This window comes from Taudactylus pleione, unplaced genomic scaffold (assembly GCF_031769625.1).
Source record: "Taudactylus pleione unplaced genomic scaffold, aTauple2 ptg000054l, whole genome shotgun sequence".
Classification (NCBI taxonomy): Eukaryota; Metazoa; Chordata; class Amphibia; order Anura; family Myobatrachidae; genus Taudactylus; species Taudactylus pleione.
The window spans coordinates 4085345-4109764 of record NW_028284456.1 but is presented as its reverse complement, the minus strand read 5'-3'; the positions used below and the strand labels follow the sequence as shown (position 1 = coordinate 4109764).

The 24420-nt window shown below is 47.3% G+C and overlaps 1 protein-coding gene across 1 annotated transcript in view; it reads right to left on the bottom strand.

The window, feature by feature from the left end:
- TRANK1 (tetratricopeptide repeat and ankyrin repeat containing 1) overlaps nt 1-23824 on the bottom strand; it is a 181577-nt gene extending 157753 nt beyond the window's left edge. The window contains exon 1 of the mRNA XM_088464408.1: nt 23758-23824. The gene's annotated coding sequence lies outside the window, so the exon portion shown is untranslated. The remainder of the gene's footprint in view (nt 1-23757) is intronic.
- Between the last annotated feature and the right edge of the window lie 596 nt (nt 23825-24420).

The following is a 24420-nucleotide window of genomic DNA, read 5'->3' as shown; positions in this document are numbered from 1 at the left end:
CTACTGGTATGATGCCACTGAAAATATGTACGCCACACTCTGTAGTAGATCCGAGCAGAGGCTGGCTTACGCACTCTGAGCATAGAGTTGACTACAGAGCTAGAGAATCCTTTGGACCTCAGGAGGGAAGTCTGAAGAGCCCCGCCATCAAAGACAGGCAACCCAGCTGTGGGTAAAGGCAAGGACCCCGAGACAATAGTTCTGGACATAGAGACAGCAGGAACCGAGTGCTGATTGAGAGACTCCGAAGATCTGAGTACCAATGACGTCTGGGCTAAGCAGGAGCCCCCACCCAGACAGTACTTCCGTCATGCTTGAACTTCCACAGGACTCGAGTAAGAAGGGAGACCGAAGGGAACAGGTACGCAAACAGGAAAGTCCACTTCATTGACAATGCGTCTTCGAAGGTTGCTTCGGCATCTCTTGTTCGCGAACGTACACCAGCAGTTTGTGATTGTGTCAGGAGGCCATGAGGTCCGCCTCTGGGAGGCCCCATCTGCTCACTAGGAGTCGAAACACCTCTAGGCGAAGAGACCATTCCCTGGGATGCACGTCGTGATGGCTGATGAAGTCTGCTTCCCAATTGAGAACTCCTGGAATGAACACTGCAGAGATGACGGGAGATGACCATAGGCCCATGTCAGAATGTGTGACACCACTGTCATTGCTGCCCAACTTCGAGTGCCTCCTTGATGATTGATGTAAGCCACTGTTGTGGCATTGTCGAGCTGAACCTGTACAGGTTTTCTGTGAAGTATGTGCTGGGCCAGTTTGAAGGCCCCGTAGACAGCTCGAAGTTCCAATATGTTGATTTGCAGGGTTGATTCAACGGATGTCCAACAGCCCTGAAAGGAGTGCGGACCAGGCACTGCGCCCCAGCCCCGGAGACTGGCGTCCATCGTTAGGATTACCCAGTCCGGTATCCCAAAAGGGGTGACCGTTGGTTAGATGAGATATCTGTAGCCACCAAGACAGAGACAGACGCATCTCCATTGAAAGCATCCTCATCTGAGCTCTGATCCAATGGAGTAACCCGTTCCACCTGGAAAGGACCAGCCTTTGCAAAAGCCTGGAATGGAACCGAGCATATTCCATCATGTTGAAGGGGGACACCATGGATTCCAGAACATGCATTGCCGAGTGGATCGACACTCAGCGACTGTGGAGACTTCTGCGCACTTGTAGTTGAAGTATGGAGATCTTGCCTGATGTCATAAAAAAATTCTCTGATCCTGAGAATCCAGCAGTGCTCCTTGATGAATCATTGAGGGATTCAGGGAGGACATTTTCCAGTGGACTAACCATCCGTGCTTGTGAAGGAAAGCAATGGTTAGCTGTAGATTGTTTTAAAGCACCTCTGGGGAACCCGCTAAGAGCAGGCGGTCACCCAGATATGGTAGCAGTCGGATACCCAGACCACACTGATGGGCCGCCGTGATAGCCATAATATTGGTAAACACCCGTGGAGCTGAGGAGAGTAAAGGGCAGAACCTGAAATTGGAAGTGTTGCTGTAGTATAGCAAACCGGATAGAATGCTGATGAGAGGATGCCATAGGTACATGTAGGTACGCGTCTTGCATATCCAGCGGTACCACAAGAGTCCCCAGGCTCCATAGCTAAGATGATGGAGCGTAGGATAGACCGATGAGACCCATTTGGCTTTTGAACCAGAAAGAGTAGAATAATAACCAGTCCCTGGCTGAGATAGTGGGACTGGCTTAATTACCCCTGCTTTCAGCAAGGACTGTATAGCTTTCTGGATTTGTAAGGCCTTGTTCGGGTCTGACCTGTGTAGAAAAACTGGTGGGGAGGTAGTCTGAGAAATGAGATGGCGTACCCGTGAGAGACCACTTCTCTTACCCAAGCATCTGTGGTGGTTAGACACTAGCACTGGGCGAACCGAAGAAGTCGGCCTCCTACTCTGGGAACCCCCAGATGGTTCAGGCTGAGGGTTTATCCTCGGGTTTAGAAGCAGGGCGTCTGGTGTTCCAGGCCTGCTTGGTTGTGGGTATGGCGGCTGACTGCCTAGAAAAGGAACGGCCTTTTGGCGTTCCTTGAGTACGAAAGGACTTAAAAGATGTAGTCCGAGGCCTTGTAGTAGAAGTGGCTGAAGGCAGAAATGCAGTTTTCGACGCTGCCATCGTGGTTATAATATTGTCAAGATCAGGGCCAAACAAGATCTCTCTAGTACAGGGTAACCCTTCAAGACCTTTCTTAGACACCGCATCTACCTTCCATGAGCACAGTCACAGGGTACAGCGGGCAGATACAGTCGCGACAAACTCTGGAGGCTAGGAGACTGGTATCCAATGTTGGTTCTCCAATGGGAAATGCATTAAGGCATATAATTTGCTGTATTTCCGGACCACTGAACATTACAGCTTTTAATTGGATCAAGATAAGGACTGAACTTTATTTCATTGGACTGCCACCCAGGGGCAGGACTATGGGAGACAATTGAGGCGCCTGCCGCTGGGAGCCAGCACTGAAGGGGCACCTCCTCCACTGCCCACAATATATTTACCTCATTTATGGCTATAAATATGTACCTGGAGTGTACTGTCACAGGCGCCCAATACATGGCACCTCTTCCTGGCACCTGAAAAGCTACCATAACCATATACTAGTGGAGGGATATGTGTCGGACTGCCGCTTCCGTCTATCTATAGCCTGTCCCCGCTCATTGATGTCGCTGCTTCTCAGCAGCTTCCCGGCGCCAGTGAGACTCTGGCGCCCCATCAACCACAACTCCCCGTCCCACTCCTCCCTGGTGGAAGCTCTAGCCGCTGACCTGTACGGCAGGCCCGAGCATAAGCGCAGGTAAAAATCTTCCGGGAGCTGTATGTCAACAAGGATGCACCAGACGGAGCTGTGGGTAAGAGGGCATGTGAGGCGGGGGCCTGGGGTACCAGCAATTGAGTCTGGGGGAAGAACTTTGGTGGAGCAACTTCCAAGCATGTGAAGCAGTCGGCAGTAGACTGGACATTTTGTGATTTGTAGTCCCACCATAACAGCAGTCTTACAGTATCTTGACTCAAACTCAAGGCCCCATTCATACCCGGACGCTAAGCCGCGGACACACGCTATGGGCGATTGTCGCCCGTCTGCGCATGTATATGCGTCAAAATATGCATGCGCAAACCAGTCACTGTGTCCGGGAATCGTGCACTCGTTGTACACAGACTGAGCGCTACTTTGAGTGACAGATAGTGCTGTTTGTGGGTGGTAACAGGGGAAGGTGCTTGTAAACTGGGGAGTGGTGATGCGAGCGCAGATGTGTCTGGGCATCAAAATGGAGTTTAATGGGCGTCCATAGTTAGCATGGAGGAATCATTGTACACATCACTTGGTTGGATTTCAGCCTGCCGTCATCGCAGTGCTTGCCGCGGGGTAGGGTTTACCTCAAGCGCTGCGTGCAGCTTCGATGGCTCTCGATGGTTCTGATTAATCATTCACTTCCTGGAGATGACGTGTGCTAAGAAAGAAAAGTGGGCGTCTTTATACCGGCGTATGCTCAACCTGCCGTTGCTCTCTAAAACATAGAGGGCGTCCTTAAGCCAGACAGTGCGATCGCGTAATTTGCATACCTGCGTCCCGACAGCAGCGAGAGAGCGTAGCTTAGCGTCCGGGTCTGAATCAAACCCTCAGTGCTCAAAGGTATCAGGAGGGCTCCTCACCCACATCAGGTAGCTTTTGCCTCCATCAGGAGGACACAGCCTCATGCTAATTGCACTATACAGGCCACTATCTTATCTGTGACTAACACATAGCTGTATATACCCGAAAAAGGGTGTTTTTGGGGGATAACCTGCAAATTTACTTTAGTAAATAGGCTTAATAGAAACAAATTCACATTTTCTACATTAGTGTAGATAGATATACACCATATTTATTTTCCATTTTTATTAGGGGGGTCTACCAAATTATAACTTGCCTCTGGGTGAAATTTCACCACTGCTGCCACCTATCTCCAGTTTGAGCTTGAACATCTGCTACTACACATGGATACCTAGTAGACAAACTAATCCCACCTTCTGTACACTGTGCTGCTACAAGGAACTGTGGGCCTGATTCAGACCCGCTTGCGAGCGCACAGCACAGATTGTGATTGACAGCTTGCCCCGTTTTGGAGGTGGACAGGGTGGTGGCTGGCCAAACGGAGGCTTCCTGAAGGATCGCCTGTCATTTGACGGTGGCCCCACTGACATCACGAGTGATGTCAGTGGTGAGCTTCCGGCTCTATTAGAGCCGAAAGCTCACTGGGGCTTGCGGGAACGAGACCTTACCACAAGGGTCCTCCTGGTTTTGGACGGATTGTTCAGAAAGTCGTCTAATGGATAGCCGGCAAGGACCAGCGATGCGCGTGCTCACTGGGTCCTTGTCGACCCTGATTATCTGTGGAACATGCTGGTCAACCTGAAGACAATAGCTAGGTTCCACATGTTCACAGATAGGAGGTCGGTCTCCTGCACTCCCAAACTCCTCTATTACAGTCCAGGTTTTAAGGATATGCATATGTGATACCACATAAACGTTGTCGAAGCCGGATGGTTGTCTGAGACCTAAATTGTAAAAATAATATTTGCACAACGCCATCTGGCGTAGTCAGTATATTATTGTGCATGGCGCTATTTTAGCGTTGTGTACATCTGCCGTGTTACTGCATACTGTTAAAGTCTTTACATAATCATGAATACAAATATATTTAAAGACTTTATATATTCAGTGCTGACAAACAAGTCTTGTGGTCATGTCTGGGACTAGTAATTGGAATACACAATGATACTGTGAATGTTTACTTGTCATACAGATACAGTATGTCTGTGGCAATTGAAGCATAAAACAAACACTCACTAATATGCTTAGAGTTTGTTCTTAATGTGGATTTAGAAACAATTGTCAGACGTTTAGCTATCGTTAGCAATTGTAGGCCTTGTGTCCCATGCTGATGTGGTTAAGAAGAACTGACAATTGTATTCTAAATAAACATAGGGAAGCCTTTTGTGAAAGTTATCAGACGTCTTGCCAAAGCTCAAACTCCATTGTCTGTCATTTTTTTAGTTCAGACAGAAGTAATATTGCTGTTTGAAGCTACGTATATATATATATATATATATATATATATACACACATATATATATATATATATATATATATATATATATATAATATATACACATACATACATACACACACACACACTTAAACGATCACATGGGTATCCACAATGCGTGCACACATATATATACAGTTGCAATTATAAATAGAAACACACACAGCGAATTGTATTGCACTGTACACAACCCCTGCATACAGCACACCTTTTACGCTGCATGAAGACACACAACACATACTTACATATGATCATAAATATACACGCACTCATAAAAGGTTCCTGCACATTATGGTTTATATTAAAGTTATTAATTATGATGTAAAATGTATGTATTTGATATCTAAGGTTTAGTACATGATAAGCAGACCATGTTTGGTACCATTCTAAACCACTGTCTATTTGCAGATCTCTGGTTCCATCGGCAAGGAGATCGCAACATGAATCTGCAAGTTATGGATTATAGAGAATTAGGTGTTAGAATGTACTTTGTATGTAGTGTCTATTGATCAGTTAAAACACACACAAAGAGCCATTGGAGGGCTGAACTACCATTGTACAAACTGACCTATGACAGAAGAGAACCAAGAAGAAGAACCAATAGGATTATGCCAACTGATTTCTATTGTATTGCTCACTCTCTGTACTGTATATATTCAGGCGCTCTATTACCAGTAGTTAGTCATCATATTCTTTCTTTTGACAGAGGCTTCACCTATGATGCCAGAAATCTGGATCCAGAGCGCTTGTGTATGTATCGACTGTACCTTGTTTATGTATAATCTTTTGCGCTAATTGTATTTACAGCACAGCGTGTAACTAAATGCTTTTTATGTGAATAATAACTTTTTGTGCTTTGGAACCACACTCAAAGTCTGGAAAGCAATTATTTTTTGTGCGACTTACAATGCTAAATAGCGACATTTGGGTATAAAGATTATTAGGTATTCATAACGTGATACCCCATAATCGTGCCCTGTAACTCTTTATTTTATAATTCATTGGTGACAGTGGACATTGGGGGGGTTACTGCAGAAGCAGCCATGTGGGAGTAAAAAGACAAATCCCTGCATGCTGCTATGGAACTCACTCGCGGGCCAGACAGTAAAACATCTGGGACCTGGAGAGGAGGCTATATAAACTGGGTCTTACTGGCGGTTGAGAAAATGGTCTTGCTGAACGGAGACTGGCGCTGAGTTTTTGGTTGAGCCAGCGCTGTGTTCCCAGCGGTCAGAGTAAAGTAACTTCCTTCTGTTCCTTCTTGTCTGGAGGCCACATCCCACTCCCTTGTTACACCTGAGAAGTGGTTGGATCGGAGGTAGATTTGAGGCAGAACGGGGCCAGCCCTCCTTGCCTACTTCTAGTGACCGGAGACGGACGGGAGCCGGATCTACATCCCTTCTAGACAGAGAGTGGGTGGCCTCCTGAGGAACTGGCCTACCTTTTTGGGCCATCTCATCAGGGACTCGTCAGCTGAAGAGATACTGAGGCAGAGAAGAGATCTCTACAGGTGTGGATGACAGTTGTGGCACCTAAAGTAAACATCTGGACAAGGTCTGTAAAAATCTTGCTGACTCAACTACGCACTATAGATTTCAACCCCTTCCACAGCCCCGCCCCAGACACAGGGAGATATTGAGCAGAGTACTGTAGCTGCCAGTTTAGTTGCCCTGCGTGCATTGACTAGGTGTCACGCTGGGCGGCGGGTTTTTGAAAGCCGAGGTCTGAGGCTGTGGGAGGAGGCGAAGGCGAGGGGCCTGGACGTATGATCTCCGCATCCACAAGTCTTGGTTGTTGGCTAGACCCAGAGGTGTTCGCCAGTGACCCCTCCAAGCGGGATATGGGCTTGTGCGGCTCCCTGTAAGCAGGTCGCGGTCCTTTGACTTGGTGACCAAGGCCTGCAGGGAAAGAGAATCAAAACACCCGTGGCCCAAGGGTAATGCCTGGAATAGGCATGTGGGGAGTGGGATAGAACTCCTGGCTGGAGAAAGGCACTTGAGGTGCTGGCTAGAGAGGTGTGGAGATTTATTGGTAGGCTGAGGTAACAGCTGGATATCCCACGAAGTATATACCGGATTGCCGGCCGGAGATCATGCACTAGGGTGTAATGAGATGAAGGGTTAACCTGCACATAGGCTGTGATGGTGAAAGCACTGCGATGAGATGAAGGGTTAACTTGCAAACAGGCTGTGATGGTAAAAGCTCTGCGATGAGATGAAGGGTTAACTTGCACACAGGCTGTGATGGTAAAAGCACTGAGGTGAGATGAAGGGTTAACTTGCAAACAGGCTGTGATGGTAAAAAGCACTGCAGTGAGATGAAGGGTTAACTTGCACACAGGCTGTTGATTAGTAAAGGCACTGTGGAGAGATCAAGGTTAGCTTTCACACAGGCTGTTGTTAGTAAAGGCACTGTGAAGAGATGGAGGTTAGAAGCTCTGGAAGAAACACACTGGCAGCACGGGAACCTGGAACGAGACTCCTCTAGTTACACTAGCGGCGACAATGATTGTTCAGGCAACTACCTGGAGCACAGGAGCCGGATATATACCCCTGGAAGCCTGCTGATAGGCCCACAGCATCAGCTGACCAGCTGTGCCACTCAGGGAAGGAAGTACTGACATAGGGAAAGTGTCATGGCGGCGCCCATGACGGAAACTGCGATCCCCGCTCACCGGGTCGCCTGACACCACAGCTACAGGGTGAATGTTCAGCTCCTCCCACGTCGCCGCGCCAGCCGCCCGACTGCCCGGGAAGTCAGAGGAAGCCGGCGGGACGGTAAGGGACGGCCGATCCCCGGCTGAACTCTGACACTAGGATTTCGCCTGTATAACTTTCTAACACCTGATGCTCAGAAAGGGAATTTTATTACTGCAGACAGTTCATCTTCAATTTGCTGGCAGGAAACATTCACTGGAGAGTTATTAGTTATTAAAGCAGGCTTAACACTTATATCCAGTTTCCATAAAGTGCCTCGCCGGGGAGTTAAATTACTTTACAATAGTTTAAAAAGGGTAATATTAAAAGCCCCATCTATCAACAACAACAAGTTCCAACAGACAGTAGCAACAGTGTTAGAAACAATCCTGTCTTAACTAGTTCCAGCCCAATTTATATAGCCGACCAACTGCACTTACCTAGTGCGAAGGATTTAAGCAGGAGATAGTAGTCACCAGTTACAACTATAACCCTTCAGGAACAAAATTGGTAAGCTTATTCCACTATATTTAACTGCACTTGCAACTGGTTTTTTTGTTATTGTGCACCAATGAAGCCCTGGCCAGCTAGAACGTAAAGGAGTAGCCTGGCATTAGGAATTTTATTGATACTGGGGGGTAAATTTACTAAGCTGAGAGTTTGGCCATTTTTTCCCTACTCTCAAATTTACTAATGTCAAACTCGGGAGAGAGATCTCCTTTGCTACGGGAAAATACTGGAAAGTTAGCAAACTCTCTTCAAATCACCATCTGCAAAACTCCAGAGCCTTTTCACTGGTGAAGATAGGATTCTGGAATTTACCAAGCAGAGAGTTTCGAAACTCTCATGAGATGGGAAAACTCTCCTGTAAAAACTTGTGAAAAAAATACACCTGCCTGTGATCTGAGAGTTTGGCAGAAACATACACAGATTGCTGTGATCCATGTATGGTTCTGCCTGTAAATACAGAAAATAAATTTAAATATTAGAGAAAAAATGATGTAGGGTCCCCCCCTAAAGCTTAACCTGCCCCAGGCTTGCCAGCCTGTCCTGGTTTCTAAGATTACGGGGAACAAAATGTGTAGGGTTCCCCCGTAATTTAGAAACCAACACCAGGCTGCACGGCAAGTGTTGATTTTAAATATAGGGGGGAAAAAATTGCGTAGAGTCCCCCCTATATTTAAAAACAGCACCAGACCCAAAACGGCCGGGCTGTAATGCCACAGCCTGAAGACCCTTTCACCGGGGCTCCGGGTCCAAAGCATTAGCAGCCCAAGCCGGTCAGGCCAAGCCGGGGATCTCAGGGGAGGTGGGGACCCCCCCAAAATGGGGTCCCCGCTCTCTCTTAACCCCAGGCTTGGTCTGAAGCCTGGGGCTCTTGCCCGCACCCCTGGAGCGTTGGGTACGGGGGTAATAAAGTGGGGAAATTTAAGTAAACGATTGTATTTTACAGTGAGACTACAGGTGCCAGCATGCCTGCCCTTTGGCACTTGTGGAACTACAAGTGCCTGACGGGCGGCATCTGTACCCCCACTGTAAAATAGTTAAATGAACACAAAACACACACACCGTGATTATTAAAACTTTATTACACACACCTACCCATTCACACATACTTACCTATATTCTGGCGCTGGTATCCGCAGCATCCCTGGGACTTTTTAAATCAAAAAAACAACTTACCTGACCGGACAGACCCAGGATCTGTATGTGTGTTGCCACACATACAGATCCCTCCCGAATGCCAGCTGACGGGACTGCACAGGGTTTGCATGTCCCGCCAGCCAATCAGTGGCCGCTAACTGTAGAGCGGCCGCTGATTATCTCCGGCTATTGACAGTTCCCACGTGGGAACTGTCAGTAGCCGGAGCCAATCAGCGGCCGCTCTACAGTCAGCGCGGCCGCTGATTGGCTGTCGGGACATGCAAACCCCGTGCAGTCCCGTCAGCTGGCATTCGGGAGGTATTTGTATGTGTCGCAACACACATACTGATACCCGGTGCGTGGTGCGGTAAGTTCGTTTTCTTTTTTTTACGAAGGCCATGGATTACTGCGGAGACCAGCGCCAGGATATATGCGAGTATGAAATCTTTTTTGCAGGACCAGTCAACACAGATTCTACTGGAGAAGGGGACAGAAACATCTGGTATAGGTAAGTATGTGTGAATGGGTAGGTGTGTGTAATAAAAAGTTTTAATAATCATGGTGTGTGTGTTTTGTCATTATTTAACTATTTAAATAATGGGGGTATAGGTGCCGCCCGTTTGCTGGCACTTGTAGTTCCACAAGTGCCAAAGGGCAGCATGCTGGTACCTGTAGTACTCCTGTAAAATACAATAGTTTAATTATATTTCTCCACTTTATTACCCCTGTACCCAACGCTCCAGGGGTGCGGGGAAGAACCCCAGGCTTCAGACCAAGCCTGGGGTTAAGGGAGAGGGGGACCCCTTTTTTGGGGGGGTCCCCACCTCCCCTGAGATCCCTGGCTTGGCCTGACCGGCTTGGGCTGCTAATGCTTTGGACCCGGAGCCCCAGTGAAAGGGTCTCCAGGCTGTGGCATTACAGCCCGACCATTTCGGTCTATTGCTGGTTTTAAATATAGGGGGGGGCCCTACGCAATTTATTCCCCCCTTTATTTAAAATCAGGACTGGCCCTGCAGCCTGGTGTTGGTTTCTAAATTACGGGGGTACCATACACATTTTCTTCCCCGTAATCTTAGAAACCAGGACAGGCTGGCAAGCCTGGGGCTGGTTAAGCTTTAGGGGGGGGCCTATGTAATTTTTTTTTAACCACTTTTAACCCGTTTTTTTACAGGTACAAAACAAGCAGCTTACACATATCTCACTGATACGTGCAGGCTGCTTGCTCGGGAGGGTTTTGCAGAGAGAAGACACTGCAATCTCGAGTGTGTCATCTCCTGCAAAACCTGCTACTCGGGGGAGAAATCTACTGCAAACCCTGCTACTCGGCAGAGAAATCTCATTCTGCCTCACCATTGGCCATATCACTCTCAGTTAAACTCCCTTCTTTGTAAATTTGAGAGTTTCAGGAGCTTCAAATCACCCGAGTTTAGGTGAAGCTAACAGAGTTGAAAAAAAAAGCAAACTCTCCCAGACTCGATTCTTAGCAAATTTACCCCTGGATGTGTTACCTAATACCTAAAAGTGTTAACCTACATTGCGATATAGTTACTATTAGTGAATTTTACCAAAATCATGGCAGCAATGACAGCCTGCCTCAGGCGCCAGGGAGTCAGAATACTGCCATACCTGGACGATCTCCTGATATTAGCACAATCTCCACAGGTGTTGCAGTATCATTTCAGACTGACGATTACGTGTTTACACAGACATGGCTGGATCATAAAATTGGAAGAAGTAGTCGCTTCTTCCAGGACAACAGATGGTACATTTAGGGGCACGCTTAGATTCTCTGGCACAGAGAATAATCTGCCAGAAGACAAGATTGCGGCCCTTCAGTTGCAGACACGCAGGTTTTTCTACAACCAGTCAGTATCTGTTCACTCAGAAATGTAGGTTCTGGAATCCATGGTGCTCACCTTCGACATGGTGGAATATGCTCACTTCCACTCCAGACCTTTGCAACGGTTAATCCTCTCACAGTGGAACGGGGAGTACCACTCAATAAAGTCACAGACGATCAGTCTCTCGCCAGAAGTGCGACTGTCCCTGTCATGCTGGTTACAGACGTTTGGTCTCAACAGGGGTCGCCCATTCTGGATTCCAGATTGGGTGCTCCTCACCATCGATGCCAGCCTCCGCGGCTGAGGCACAGTGACGGGTTGACACACATTTCAGGGAAAGTGGACGACCGGGGAAAGACGTCCTGGAACTACGTGCAGTATTCAGAGTGCTAGTTCAGGCACAGGAGGTACTAAAAGGTATGCCTGTCCAGGTACAGTCCGACAACGCCACGGCAGTAGCCTACCTCAATCATCAGGGAGGCACGTGGAGTCAGGCTGCCATGGCAGAAGTGTCAAACATTCTAGTCTGGGCAGAATGTCATCTTCCAGTGATCTCGGCAGTATTTTTATGAAGAGTCCTCAATTGGGAAGCAGACTTCCTAAGTCGGCAGGATATACATGCCGAAAAGTGGGCTCTTCATCCACAGGTATTTCAGAGCCTAGTGGACAGATGGGGTCTTCCAGAGGTAGATCTCATGGCCTCAGGTCACAACCACAGGGTCCCCGGGTACGGGGCCAGAACCAGGGATCCTGCAGTTGAGTTTTAGACGCTCTAACAATGAAGTGGAACTTCAGACTGGCGTATCTGTTTCCTCCATTTTCCCTTCTTCCAAGGGTCATCAGGAAATTCAATCAGGAGGGTGGGACAGTAATATTGATAGCCCCTGCTTGGCCCAGATGCCATTGGTTCATTGACCTGCGGAGTCTCTCCGTGGCCTTTTCCTCTAAAGCCGGACCTGTTAATACATGCCTGTATCCGAACCTTCCTCGTCTGTCTTTAATGGCGTGGCTCTTGAAACTTCCGTTTTGAGGGCCAAAGGTTTTTCCACTTCTGTAATTCAGACAATGCCTAGGGCACGGAAACCTTCCTCTGCCGGCATTTATTACAGAATTTGGCACTCATATTTTCAGTGGTGTGAACATAGAAAATATGATCCTGAAGTGTTTAGGGTCTCTCGAGTGCAGTCTTTTCTTCAGGCTGGATTAGACCGGGGTCTTCGTCTGGCCACACTGAGGGTTCAGGCATCTGCACTGGCAGTTTGGTTTCAGCGAAGATCGCCCCGTTGCCTTATGTTACGCCATTTTTTCAGGGTGTTGAGGGTTCAGCCTCCCTTTATTCTTCCAGTAGCTCCGTGGGATTTGACGTTGGTTCTCAGGGCTCTACAGGCTCCCCCATTTGAACCCATGAAATCAGTAGACCTGAAGTGATTGAGAGCAAAGACAGATTTTCTTCTTGCTATCGCCTCTGCCCATAGGGTCTCTGATTTGGCAGCCCTTTCTTTTCGCTCTCCGTTTTTGATTTTTCATCAGGATAGAGCTGTTCTTCGTACTAGGATGGGTTACCTTCCTAAGGTTGTGTCATGGTTTCAAGTAAATTAAGAAATTGTGGTTCCAGCTTTCCAGTCTTCAGGCCTCTCTGCAGGTGAAGCTTCTCTGGATGTTGTATGTGCCCTACGAATCTACGTGGTTCGCACCAACTCCATTAGGAAATCAGATTCTCTTTTTGTGTTGTATGGCAGTCATAGGCGAGGCTTGCCCGCTAACAAACAAACTCTAGCTAGATGGCTTCGTATGACAATTTCTCAAGCTTACACACAAGCTGATCTCTCTGTTCCAAACACAGTGACAGCACATTCTACTCGATCTGTGGGACCATCGTGGGCGGTTCGTGGTGGTGCCTTTGCTGAACAGTTATGCAAGGCAGCCACGTGGTCTTCCGTCCACACCTTTGCAAAATTTTACGCATTTGACACATTTCCCTCTCAGGATGCTTCCTTTGGGCGTAGGATTCTCCTTTCTACTGAAACACAGGAGCGTCCACACCCTTAAGGGAAATGCTTTGGGACATACCCAAGGTAATTTCTGTGGACCCCATGGACCCCTAAGAAGAAATTAAGAGTTATGGTATAACACACCTTTGTTAACTCTTTTTCTTCGATGTCAATAGGGTCCACAGGACATCCACCATAACGCACCTGTGTTATTTTGTAATCTTTTTTTTCTTTTTTGTGATTCCCTCTTCTTAAGAGAGAGTGTTTCTAAAGTACAATTGGTACAATTGTCCTTCCTTTTCATGTTTTTCCTTCTCCTGCTTTGGGCTTGGAAGCAAACTAACTGCCTGTAGCCAGGGGCAGGGTATATATGGAGGAGGACCCAGTGCATCCTGGGAGCTAAGAGCTTGTTAACTGCTTGGTGCCTGGATCACTCCAACCACATACCCCAAGGTAATTTCTGTGAACTCTATGGAGCTAAAAGAAAAACAGTTAACAAAAGGTATGTTATACCATAACTCTTAACAAACCCACTTCATAAATATAGCATGATGTGTTTGTAACCAGTGGGTTAAATAATTAATTTCTACATAGGCATATAAATTGTAACACAACCTGTGCTAGGCCCCATTGAGATTTGAAGAAGGACATTGTATTAATGTAGTTATAGTCTATGCATAGACTGGTCAGATTGGGGTCAGACAAGACATATATTGAGAGGCCCAACTTGTACCTGTCATTAGTAGATGTATAATGAGCTCTTCATATCTTATATGGTGTAACTAGCAGACAGTGAGCCACATTCCATTGTAGAGATGCTAAGCATTATGGGTTACTGATAGTGACGTCCATATTCTACACAAAGGGCTTTCAAACAGAGTGTAATCCATAAAATGTAGGATATGTCATAACTGTATTTCTTTGTCTGAGTATACCTTAGTGCTTATAGAGCATGTTCAAGAGATAAGAATGGTCCTTGCTATGTTGTACCAATCCGTGCTTGGTACCCAGTATGTAACTAATACGGGCTTGATATCTGGAAAACCAACACCCAGACTAAAGGTATATAAATCAAGACCTAGACAAAGGCTCTTCGGCTCGTGAATGGACCTGAGACTTCAGTAAGGTGCCTACAATGTAAATTGAAAGACCTGGGCATTGTTTAATGAGGACTCCCCAGATGAAGATGAACTACATCTTATGTTGAAGATGATGAATCACCAGTATCATCTGAATACAGACAAATGTTGAGAATACTGTATACTTTGTATGTTAATTGTGTCACGGCCAGGGTATTTCAGCATGGCGCTAGGCGGGTGTTACCTGTGAGGTCGTTGTGGCGCAGGCTATCTGGTGGCGGAGCTGGTGTCTGGCGGGGGGCTTTGGCCGCGCGCGTTGTTGTGCGGGCCTGTTGTCACTCTGTGCTGGTAAGGCCTGGCGGCGTCTCCGTTCCTTTTGGCATGGGCGCCGCCATCTTGCCTTCTGGCCATGTGATGCGGCTGGAAAATCCTGGTGAGTCACATTTTCCCTCCGGCCAGTAACAGCACGGCATGGGGTATTTAGGAAGGGTCAGTGCCTTCCTTCTTTGCCAGTGCAACCTGTATCTCAGCCTAGCTGAGAGGGAGTTCTCTGTGCTTACCCTGTTCCTGTGTATTCGCCTGTCTACCAGTCTGCCTGTCAGCTCCTAGCTTCCGCTGGACTACCCCGCTTCCTCCATCACCCTTGCCCATACCTGAGTGCCTGAGCCTGCTGACATCCTGCTCATTGCCTTAGTTCACTACCTGCATACCTGGCTATTATTTTCCTGCTTCACTACCTGCATACCTGGCTGATTATTTTCAGTCTCACTACCTGCACACCTGGACAGCTCTAATTGTTTCTACTTGAACATTAACCCATTACTCCCACCACAGAACTCTTGTGCACATTTATATATTCCTGGACTTTTATTTACAGCTATAGTTTATATCTACTCAAGCACTTATTAAAAAACCTAGTTTTTTATTCAAACCTGCTTCTGTGTTCGCTCCTGCTACCACCCCGGGTCCACAAACAACCCAGAACATAACAAATTGTTTGTTACTTGTAAATAAAGTTCATTTGTACCCACTCAAATGGTCACGTGTGTAACTTTTATTTTCAATCAGAACGAAACCCACCATTATGCATTGTTACTACAGAGGTGTGGGATGGGATGTGTTTTAAATGAGAAAAAAGGGAAGAAATTCCCAGAAACAATTTGGGGTAAATTTATTAAGATTCGATTTGGTCCCAAATTGTCCTGTTTTTCAACTCAGATAGTATCAATCAAAAACAGCTGTTTTTTTCACTTTAAAAATCGGGAATTTACACTTTACATGTAGCGGCTACTCACTGGCTGGACCCTGTACATGTAAAGCGCCAGCTGATTGGCCAGCGGGGCATGTGAAAAAAACAGATGATTCCGATCACCTGTCATTTCGCGTAGTGTAAGTATATGCAACAGCATATACTTATACATGTTCGGCTTGGTTTCGGGCAAGTTGTTTATTTTAACAAGAGCCTGGATGCTACGGAGACCAGCACCAGGATGGAGGTGAGTATACCATCTTTTTTGCAGGACATTCCACACAAATTCTACATTGGAGAAGAGGACAGAAACATATGGTAGAAGGTTAGTATGTGTGGTAGATGGATGTGTGTACTACATCTTTACTATTCACAGTGTGTGTATGTCTTTTTTAAACTAATTACTTTACAGTGGGGGTATGGGTGCCTGCCACCTGCTGGCACTTGTAGTTCCACATGTGCCAAAGGGCAGGCTTGCTGGCACCTGTAGTCCCACTGTAAAATACAAAAGTTTACATCTATTCTTCACTTTATTACCCCTGTACCCACAGCCCAGGGGTGCGGGGAAGAGCCCCGGGCTTCAGACCAAGCCTGGGGTTCGGGAGAGGATGGGACCTCTTTTTTATGGGGTCCCCACCTCCCCTGAAATCTCCGGCTTGGTCTGAGCGACTTGGGGTGATAATGCTTTGGCCCTGGAGACTCAGTAATAGGGTCTCCGGGCTGTGGCATTACACCCCAGTCGTTTTGGGTTCGGTGCTGGTTTTAAATATAGGGGGAACACTATGCATTTTTTCCCCCCTATATTTAAAACCAGGACTGGCCCTGCAGCCTGGTGCTGGTTCTTAAATTACGGTGGAACCCTACTCATTGTGTTTCCCGTAATTTTAGGAACCAGGACTGGCTGACAAGTCCAGGGCTGGTTATGGCTTTTTCAGGGGAAAACCCTACGTCACTTTTTTTTTAACGAAAATTAACCCGTACAACACACTTTCCATTCATAAACAAACTAGGGGTGTGCACCGGCCACTTTTCGTGTTTTGGTTTTGGATCTGGATCTTTCTTCGTGTTTTGGATCTGGATTGGTTTTGCCAAAACCACCCTTCCGTGTTTTGGGTTCTGGGTTTTGTGTTTTGGTTCTGTATTTTTTTGAAAAAAAGCATAAAAACAGCTAAAATCACAGAATTTGTAGGTTTTTCTGCTCCTATGCTATTATTAACCTCAATAACCTTAATTTCCACTCATTTCCAGTCTATTCTGAACACCTCACACCTCACAATAGTGTTTTTATGTCCAAAAGGTTGCACCGAGGTAGCTGGATGACTATGCTAAGCGACACGAGTGGGCGGCACAAACACGTGACCCATCTAGGCGTGATACTGCAGTGGCAGACAGGATGGCAGTTTGAAAAACTAGGCCCCAAACTGTACATAATGCAAAGAAAAAAAAGAGGTGCAAGATGGAATTGTCCTTGGGCCCTCCCACCCACCCTTATGTTGTATAAACTAGGGATGTGCAGGCTCGGATAGGTTCGAGTTTGCACGTGGAGTTCGGATTTTTCCCTCCAAAAAAACGGAACTCAGAAAGAGGCAAAACGTCATCTTGCACGGACGAACATCATCATTCCTGGACTTTTGTCCAGGAATGATGATGTTCGTCCATGCAAGATGACGTTTTGCCTCTTTCTGAGTTCCGTTTTTTTGGAAGGAAAAATCCGAACTCCACGTGCAAACTCGAACCTATCCGAGCCTGCACATACCTAGTATAAACAGGACATGCACACTTTAACAAACCAATCATTTCAGCGCCAGGGTCTGCCACACAACTGTGGCTGAAATGATTGGTTCGTTTGGGCCCCCACCAAACAAGCTGGCAATTAATGTGTCCCTGCACAAACTGGCTCTACGGAGGCAAGATGTCATCCTCATCCTCCTCATCCACCGATTCCTCACCCTCTTCAGTGTGTACATCCTCATCCTCACAGAGTATTAACTCGTCCCCACTTGAATCCACCACCACAGGTCCCTCTGTACGTTCTGGAGGCTGGTCTCCCTGGAAGAGCTGATAATTCATTTTGATGAACATCATCTTCTCCACATTCTGTGGAAGCAACCTCCTACGCCTTTCGCTGACAAGGTTCCCGGCTGCACTAAACACTCTTTCGGAGTACACACTGGAGGGGGGGCAACTCAGGTAAAATAGAGCCAGTTTGTACAGGGGCCTCCAAATTGCCTCTTTTTCCTGCCAGTACAGGTATGGACTGTCTGACATGCCTACTTGGATGCTGTCACCGATGTGATCCTCCACCATACTGTCAATGGTGACAGTATCATATGCAGTGACAGTAGACATGTCAGAAATTGTTGCCAGGTCCTTCAGTCCGATCCAGATGTCCAAACTTGGTCCTGCCTGCCCTGCATCACCGCCAGCGGGTTGCTTAGGATACCTAAGTTTTTTCCTGGCAGCCCCAGTTGCGGGAGAAAATGAAGAAGGAGCTGTTGACGTGTCACGTTCCGCTTCAGCTGACAGTGTGTTCACCAGCAGGTCTTTGCACCTCTGCAGGCTTGTGTCGGCCGGAAAGAGAGACACCACATAGGCTTTAAACCTAGGATCGAGCACCAAAATGGCCAAAATGTAGTGGTCTGATTTCAACAGATTGACCACCCTGGAATCCTGGCAAAGCGAATGAAGGGCTTCATCCACAAGTCCCACATGCCGAGCGGAATCGCTCCGTCTTAGCTCCTCCTTCACTTTCTCCAGCTGCTTTTGCAAAAGCCTGATGAGGGGAATGACCTGACTCAAGCTGGCAGTGTCTGAACTGACTTCACGTGTGGCAAGTTCGAAGGGCTGGAGAACCTTGCACAACACGGAAATCATTCTCCACTGCGCTTGAGTCAGGTGCATACCCCCTCCTTTGCCTATGTCATAGGTGGATGTATAGGCTTGTATGGCCTTTTGCTGCTCCTCCATCCTCTGAAGCATATAGAGGGTTGAGTTCCACCGCGTCACAACCTCTTGCTTCAGGTGATGGCGGGGCAGGTTCAAGAGTGTTTGCTGGCGCTCCAGTCTTCGGCACGCAGTCGCTGAATGGCGAAAGTGGCCAGAAATTTTTCGGGCCACCCAAAGCTTCTCCTGCACGCCCCTGTCGCTTTTCAGAAAATTCTGCACCACCAAGTTTATTATGTGAGCAAAACATGGGACGTGCTGCAATTTGCCCAGATGTAATGCCCGCACAATATTAGTGGCATTGTCAGATATCACAAATCCCCAGGAGAGTCTAAGTGGGGTAAGCCACTGGGCGATGATTTCCCTCAGTTTCTCTAAGAGGTTGTCGGCGGTGTGCCTCTTACTGAAACCGGTGATACACAGCGTAGCCTGCCTTGGAACGAGCTGGCGTTTCTGAGATGCTGCGACTGGTGACGCTGCTGCTGTTGCTGCGTAAGGTGATACATCTACCCAGTGGGCTGTCACAGTCATATAGTCCTTAGTCTGCCCTGTTCCACTTGTCCACATGTCCGTGGTTAAGTGGACATTGGGTACAACGGCATTTTTCAGGACACTGAGGACACTTTTTCTGACGTTTCTGTACAGTCTCGGTATCGCCTGCCTAGTGAAGTGGAATCTAGACGGGATTTGGAACCGGGGACACACTACCTCCAGCAATTGTCTAAATCCCACTGCACTAATGGCGGATACCGGACGCACGTCTAACACCAACATAGCAGTCAAGGCCTCAGTTATACGTTTTGCTTCAGGATGACTGCTGTCGTACTTCATCCTCCTCGCTAAGGACTGTTGGAGGGTCAATTGTTTAGTAAAAGTAGTGGTGTTCCTACTTCCTCTCTGGGATGATGAACGACTCCCAGCAGCAGCAACAGCAGCAGCGGCAGCAGGAGGCGTAGCAATGCAGGATCCTCCGGAGGAATCCAGGATAGGAGAGTCAGTCATGCCAGTGACATGGCCTGCAGGGCTACTTCCGATCCTGACTAAGGAGGAAATTGACGAGGAGGGAGTTGACGGTGTGGTTTGCAGGCGCTTGGATACAACAGGACAACGGGATTTAGGTGTCCCTGGACTGCTTACGGTCTTAGCCAAAGTTTCTGAACTTGACAGTAACTTATTATGAACGCGCTGCAGGTGCCGTATAAGGGAGGATGTTCCTAGGTGGTTAACGTCCCTACCCCTACTTATTCCACCTTTACATAAGGTACATATGGCAAGACAGTTGTTGTCCGGATTTGGATAGAAATATTGCCAGACCAAAGAGGTGGAATGTTTGGTCTTCTGCCCAGGCATGACCGTGATGGGCTTTTTCATCCCACGGACAACAACTGTCTCCCCTGGAGCCTGATTTAAACAAACCACATCACCATCAGAATCCTCCTCGCCAACTTCCTCCTCAGCGCCAGCTACACCAGTATCCTCATCCTGTTGTACTTCAACAGTGACATCTTCAATTTGCATATCAGCAAGTGGACTGTGGGTGCTCCTTTCAGCACTTGCAGGGGGCGTGCAAATGGTGGAAAGAGTCACCTCTTCCCGTCCAGTGCTGGGAAGGTCAGGCATCGCAACCACCACCACACTTGGACTCTCCTTGGGGATTTGTGATATCTTCTTAGAAAGCACAGTTCTTCGCTGTGCTTTTGCCAGCTTAACTCTTTTGATTTTTTTAGTGGGAGGAGGGCTTCCATCGTCATGTGAAGCTGAACCACTAGTCATGAACATACTAGGGATCGACCTTAGCCGTTCCTTGCCACTCCGTGTCGTAAATGGCATATTGGCAAGTTTACGTTTCTCTTCAGATGATTTAAATGTTTTTTTCAAGGTCATTTTCCTGAACTTTGTCATTTGGGATTGTATGTGCCCTCTATTATGACATTGGGCATCGGCCTTGGCAGACGACGTTGATGGCATGTTATCGTCTATGTCATGACTAGTGGCAGCAGCTTCAGCACTAGGAGGAAGTGGTTCTTGATCTTTCTCTATTTTATTTTTATCGGAGAAAGTTTGGTCCTCCATTTATGTTATATCGATTTGATATATACGTGCGGCTAAACACAGAAAATATTTCTTTATTTTTGCTGGAGAGTAGTGCACTTTGTGGGTTACACCAGCCTTTAAGAAATGAGCCAGCCGGCTCTTTACTTATGGGACACAGGCGCACGCTTGGCGCTGCTCCTTTGTTGATGCACGTGCGGCTACTGCGCACACAATTCACAAACACACAAAAAATATTATTTTTTGGGTTTGAACTGGAGTGTACTTTGGGGGTTACAGCACCCTTTAACGGTCAAGCCAGCCGGCCCTTTACTTATGACACAGGCGCACGCTTGGCACTACTTTGTTGATGCACGTGCGGCTACTGCGCACACAATTCACAAACACACAAAAAATATAATTTTTTTGGTTTGAACTGGAGTGTACTTTGTGGGTTACAGCACCCTTTAACGGTCAAGCCAGCCGGGCCTTTACTTATGACACAGGCGCACGCTTGGCACTACTTTGTTGATGCACGTGCGGCTACTGCGCACACAATTCACAAACACAGAAAATAATTTTTTTTTTGGTTTGGACTGGAGTGTACTTTCGGGGGTTACAGCACCCTTTAACGGTCAAGCCAGCCGGCCCTTTACTTATGACACAGGCGCACGCTTGGCACTATTTTGTTGATGCACGTGCGGCTACTGCGCACACAATTCACAAACACACAAAAAATATTATTTTTTTGGTTTGGACTGGAGTGTACTTTGGAGGTTACAGCACCCTTTAACGGTCAAGCCAGCCGGCCCTTTACTTATGACACAGGCGCACGCTTGGCACTACTTTGTTGATGCACGTGCGGCTACTGCGCACACAATTCACAAACACACAAAAAATATTATTTTTTTGGTTTGAACTGGAGTGTACTTTGGGGGTTACAGCACCCTTTAACGGTCAAGCCAGCCGGGCCTTTACTTATGACACAGGCGCACGCTTGGCACTACTTTGTTGATGCACGTGCGGCTACTGCGCACACAATTCACAAACACAGAAAATAATTTTTTTTTTGGTTTGGACTGGAGTGTACTTTCGGGGGTTACAGCACCCTTTAACGGTCAAGCCAGCCGGCCCTTTACTTATGACACAGGCGCACGCTTGGCACTACTTTGTTGATGCACGTGCGGCTACTGCGCACACAATTCACAAACACAGAAAATTATTTTTTTTTTAGTTTGGACTGGAGTGTACTTTGGGGGTTACAGCACCCTTTAACGGTCAAGCCAGCTGGCCCTTTACTTATGACACAGGCGCACGCTTGGCACTACTTTGTTGATGCACGTGCGGCAACTTTCCACACAATTCACAAACACAGAAAATATATTATTTTTTTAGCACTTGGGGGGAGCACCCCTGATGGACAGAGCACCCCCTGGACAACACTACAGCACCCCTTTAGGACTGGGACACTGCACAGGACTTTGGAGTGGACACAGCCCCTATGGAGAACTGACTGCACAACACAGTCCAGCCAGCCCCTATGGACTTTGAAGTAGTGGACACAGCCCCTATTAACAACAGCAGCACAGCACAACACAGCCAGCCCCTATGGACTTTGAAGTAGTGGACAACAGCAGCACTACACTACACTACACAGCCCTAACTCCCACCCTCCCTCTTCACTGTCCACAGCCGAGTGAGAAAATGGCGCCGACGCGGGTACCTTATATAGGATCCAAAACCCGCGAGACTCGGAAGGCGGGATGATGACATTTTGCCTCGATTTCAGATCCGAGTCAGGCGGGAAAAGTCGAGCCTGACTCGGATCGGACTCGGATCGGGGGGGTTCGGATTTCAGAAATCCGAACCCGCTCACCCCTAAAACAAACACAAATCAAATCACACTGATTTGTGTATGTTGGATTGCGACTCGCAGAGTCACCGATTTGAGTGTAAACGGCCAAAATTAGCAAAACAAATAATGGTAAATTCCCGATTTGGCAGAAATGAATGAAAAGTACTTCCGAATTGAGCCTATGGCAATACCATTTCTATTGCTTGAAACGGATGAATTTGTGGCATAAAACCACCCGATTTCAAGCAGAAAAAATTAACAAATCACCCGACTTTAATGATAGTAAATTCACCCACAGCTTTAGCAACCGACCAGGTTGATGGTCGCGATGGTCAAGACCATCGCGACCATCGGGGTCTCTGCAACCGCAAGCCCCAGCAGGATCCTGATCGAACAGGAAGCTCCCCACTGACATCACTGTTGATGTCAGTGCGGCCGCCCACAAAACGGCAGGCGTTCCTTAAGGAACGCCTCCATTTGTGAAACCACCCACCTACAAAACGGGCCGAGCTGTCGATCAACATTGACAGCCGGCTCTTTTGTAGTGAGTTCTGGAGCGAGAGAATTTCTCTCTCGGTCCGGGGCTTGCGCACGCGCAGTGCGGCTGCTGCTTGTGCGCAGGGCCTAAACATCGACCAGGTTGCGACCGGGTCTGAATGAGGGCAATAGAGCACAGCGAGACAGTGAGGCAATACCAGCTACAATATTTTACAACTCACTATTACATCTGGCGTATGTTTACCAGTAGATACATCTGGCAGGTTGTGCAGCGCTGAAAACAGTGGAGCACAGATTCTGGCGAGTTCGGCTGTAGTTACATTCAGCAAATACAATCTTTCCCCAAATCGCAAATTTAAAAAAAAAAAAAATCACAACCTATTGCATTTCCCCCCATCAATCTTTTTACAAAGTGTGAGGTATGTGAACCATGATTGGGTCTCCCAATATACCTTTTATAACACTCCATTCTGGCCACCCAATAGAAGACAGCGTAAAATAGCTCACACTGGTTACATGCATGTATGGAAAGTATCACATTTTGAAAAACAAAATATTATGCTATATTAATTGTACTTATGTGCTGTTCTATTTTACAGTCATGAATTATACATATATCAGAGTTAAGAGATTTCTTCTGGCCTGATAATAAAGTGAACAAGGAGTGATCTTTTGCAGAAAGTAAAGCATTTACATAGACTATACTTACCTAGATGCTTAACAGCAATAGAAAATGCTAATGTCACTGAAAGTCTGTGCTGCTCACATCTAAACTGGTTTTAATCAAAGTTATAAGTTAAAAATAAAGGACTTTACCTGAAACAGTATAGGTGTAAGTTTTAACCCATCTTGCACATGATGAACTGGTGTAACAAAGAAGAGATTCCCACCAGGAACTAAAGAAGTAGCTTTGGTCCCCCTGCAGTAAGTACTAGACCTTGGGCAGTCAGTGTTTGCAGAGATAAACCCCTTCCCTTTTGGAGACATTCCATGCAGCAATTGAAGTTAAGATTTTCTGCACCTGAACAATGCATTTTAGCTTTATGCTTCATAAATGCTTTTAAACGTTTGGGTTAAGCTGTCGTTTTAAAACATATATAATACCAGTTTACCAGTGGCATCCCTCCCCACGGTGTCATGTCACCTAGTGCGGGGAGGGAAACAGTGTGTGCCGCAAAAAAAGGGGTTGTGACCTTGCGAGCAGGGGTGTGGCCATGCGGAAAGGGCGTGGCATTGTGGCCGAACCCCCGTGGTCCCTTCAGCGTGCTTATTACTGGAAAGCAGGGGGTGTGTTGGAGGTGCGGACTACCCTGTGTGCCGGTTCCCTCACAGTAGCAGGAGCCGAGTGCTGCACTTAATTATACAGTGCAGCACCCGGCGCCTGTCACTGATGGGGAGTCTGCACCTTGGTGTCACCCCTCGGCGGGTGACAATCAGGTGCGACCCGCACCCCCCTTGTGACGCCAGTGCATTTTACTC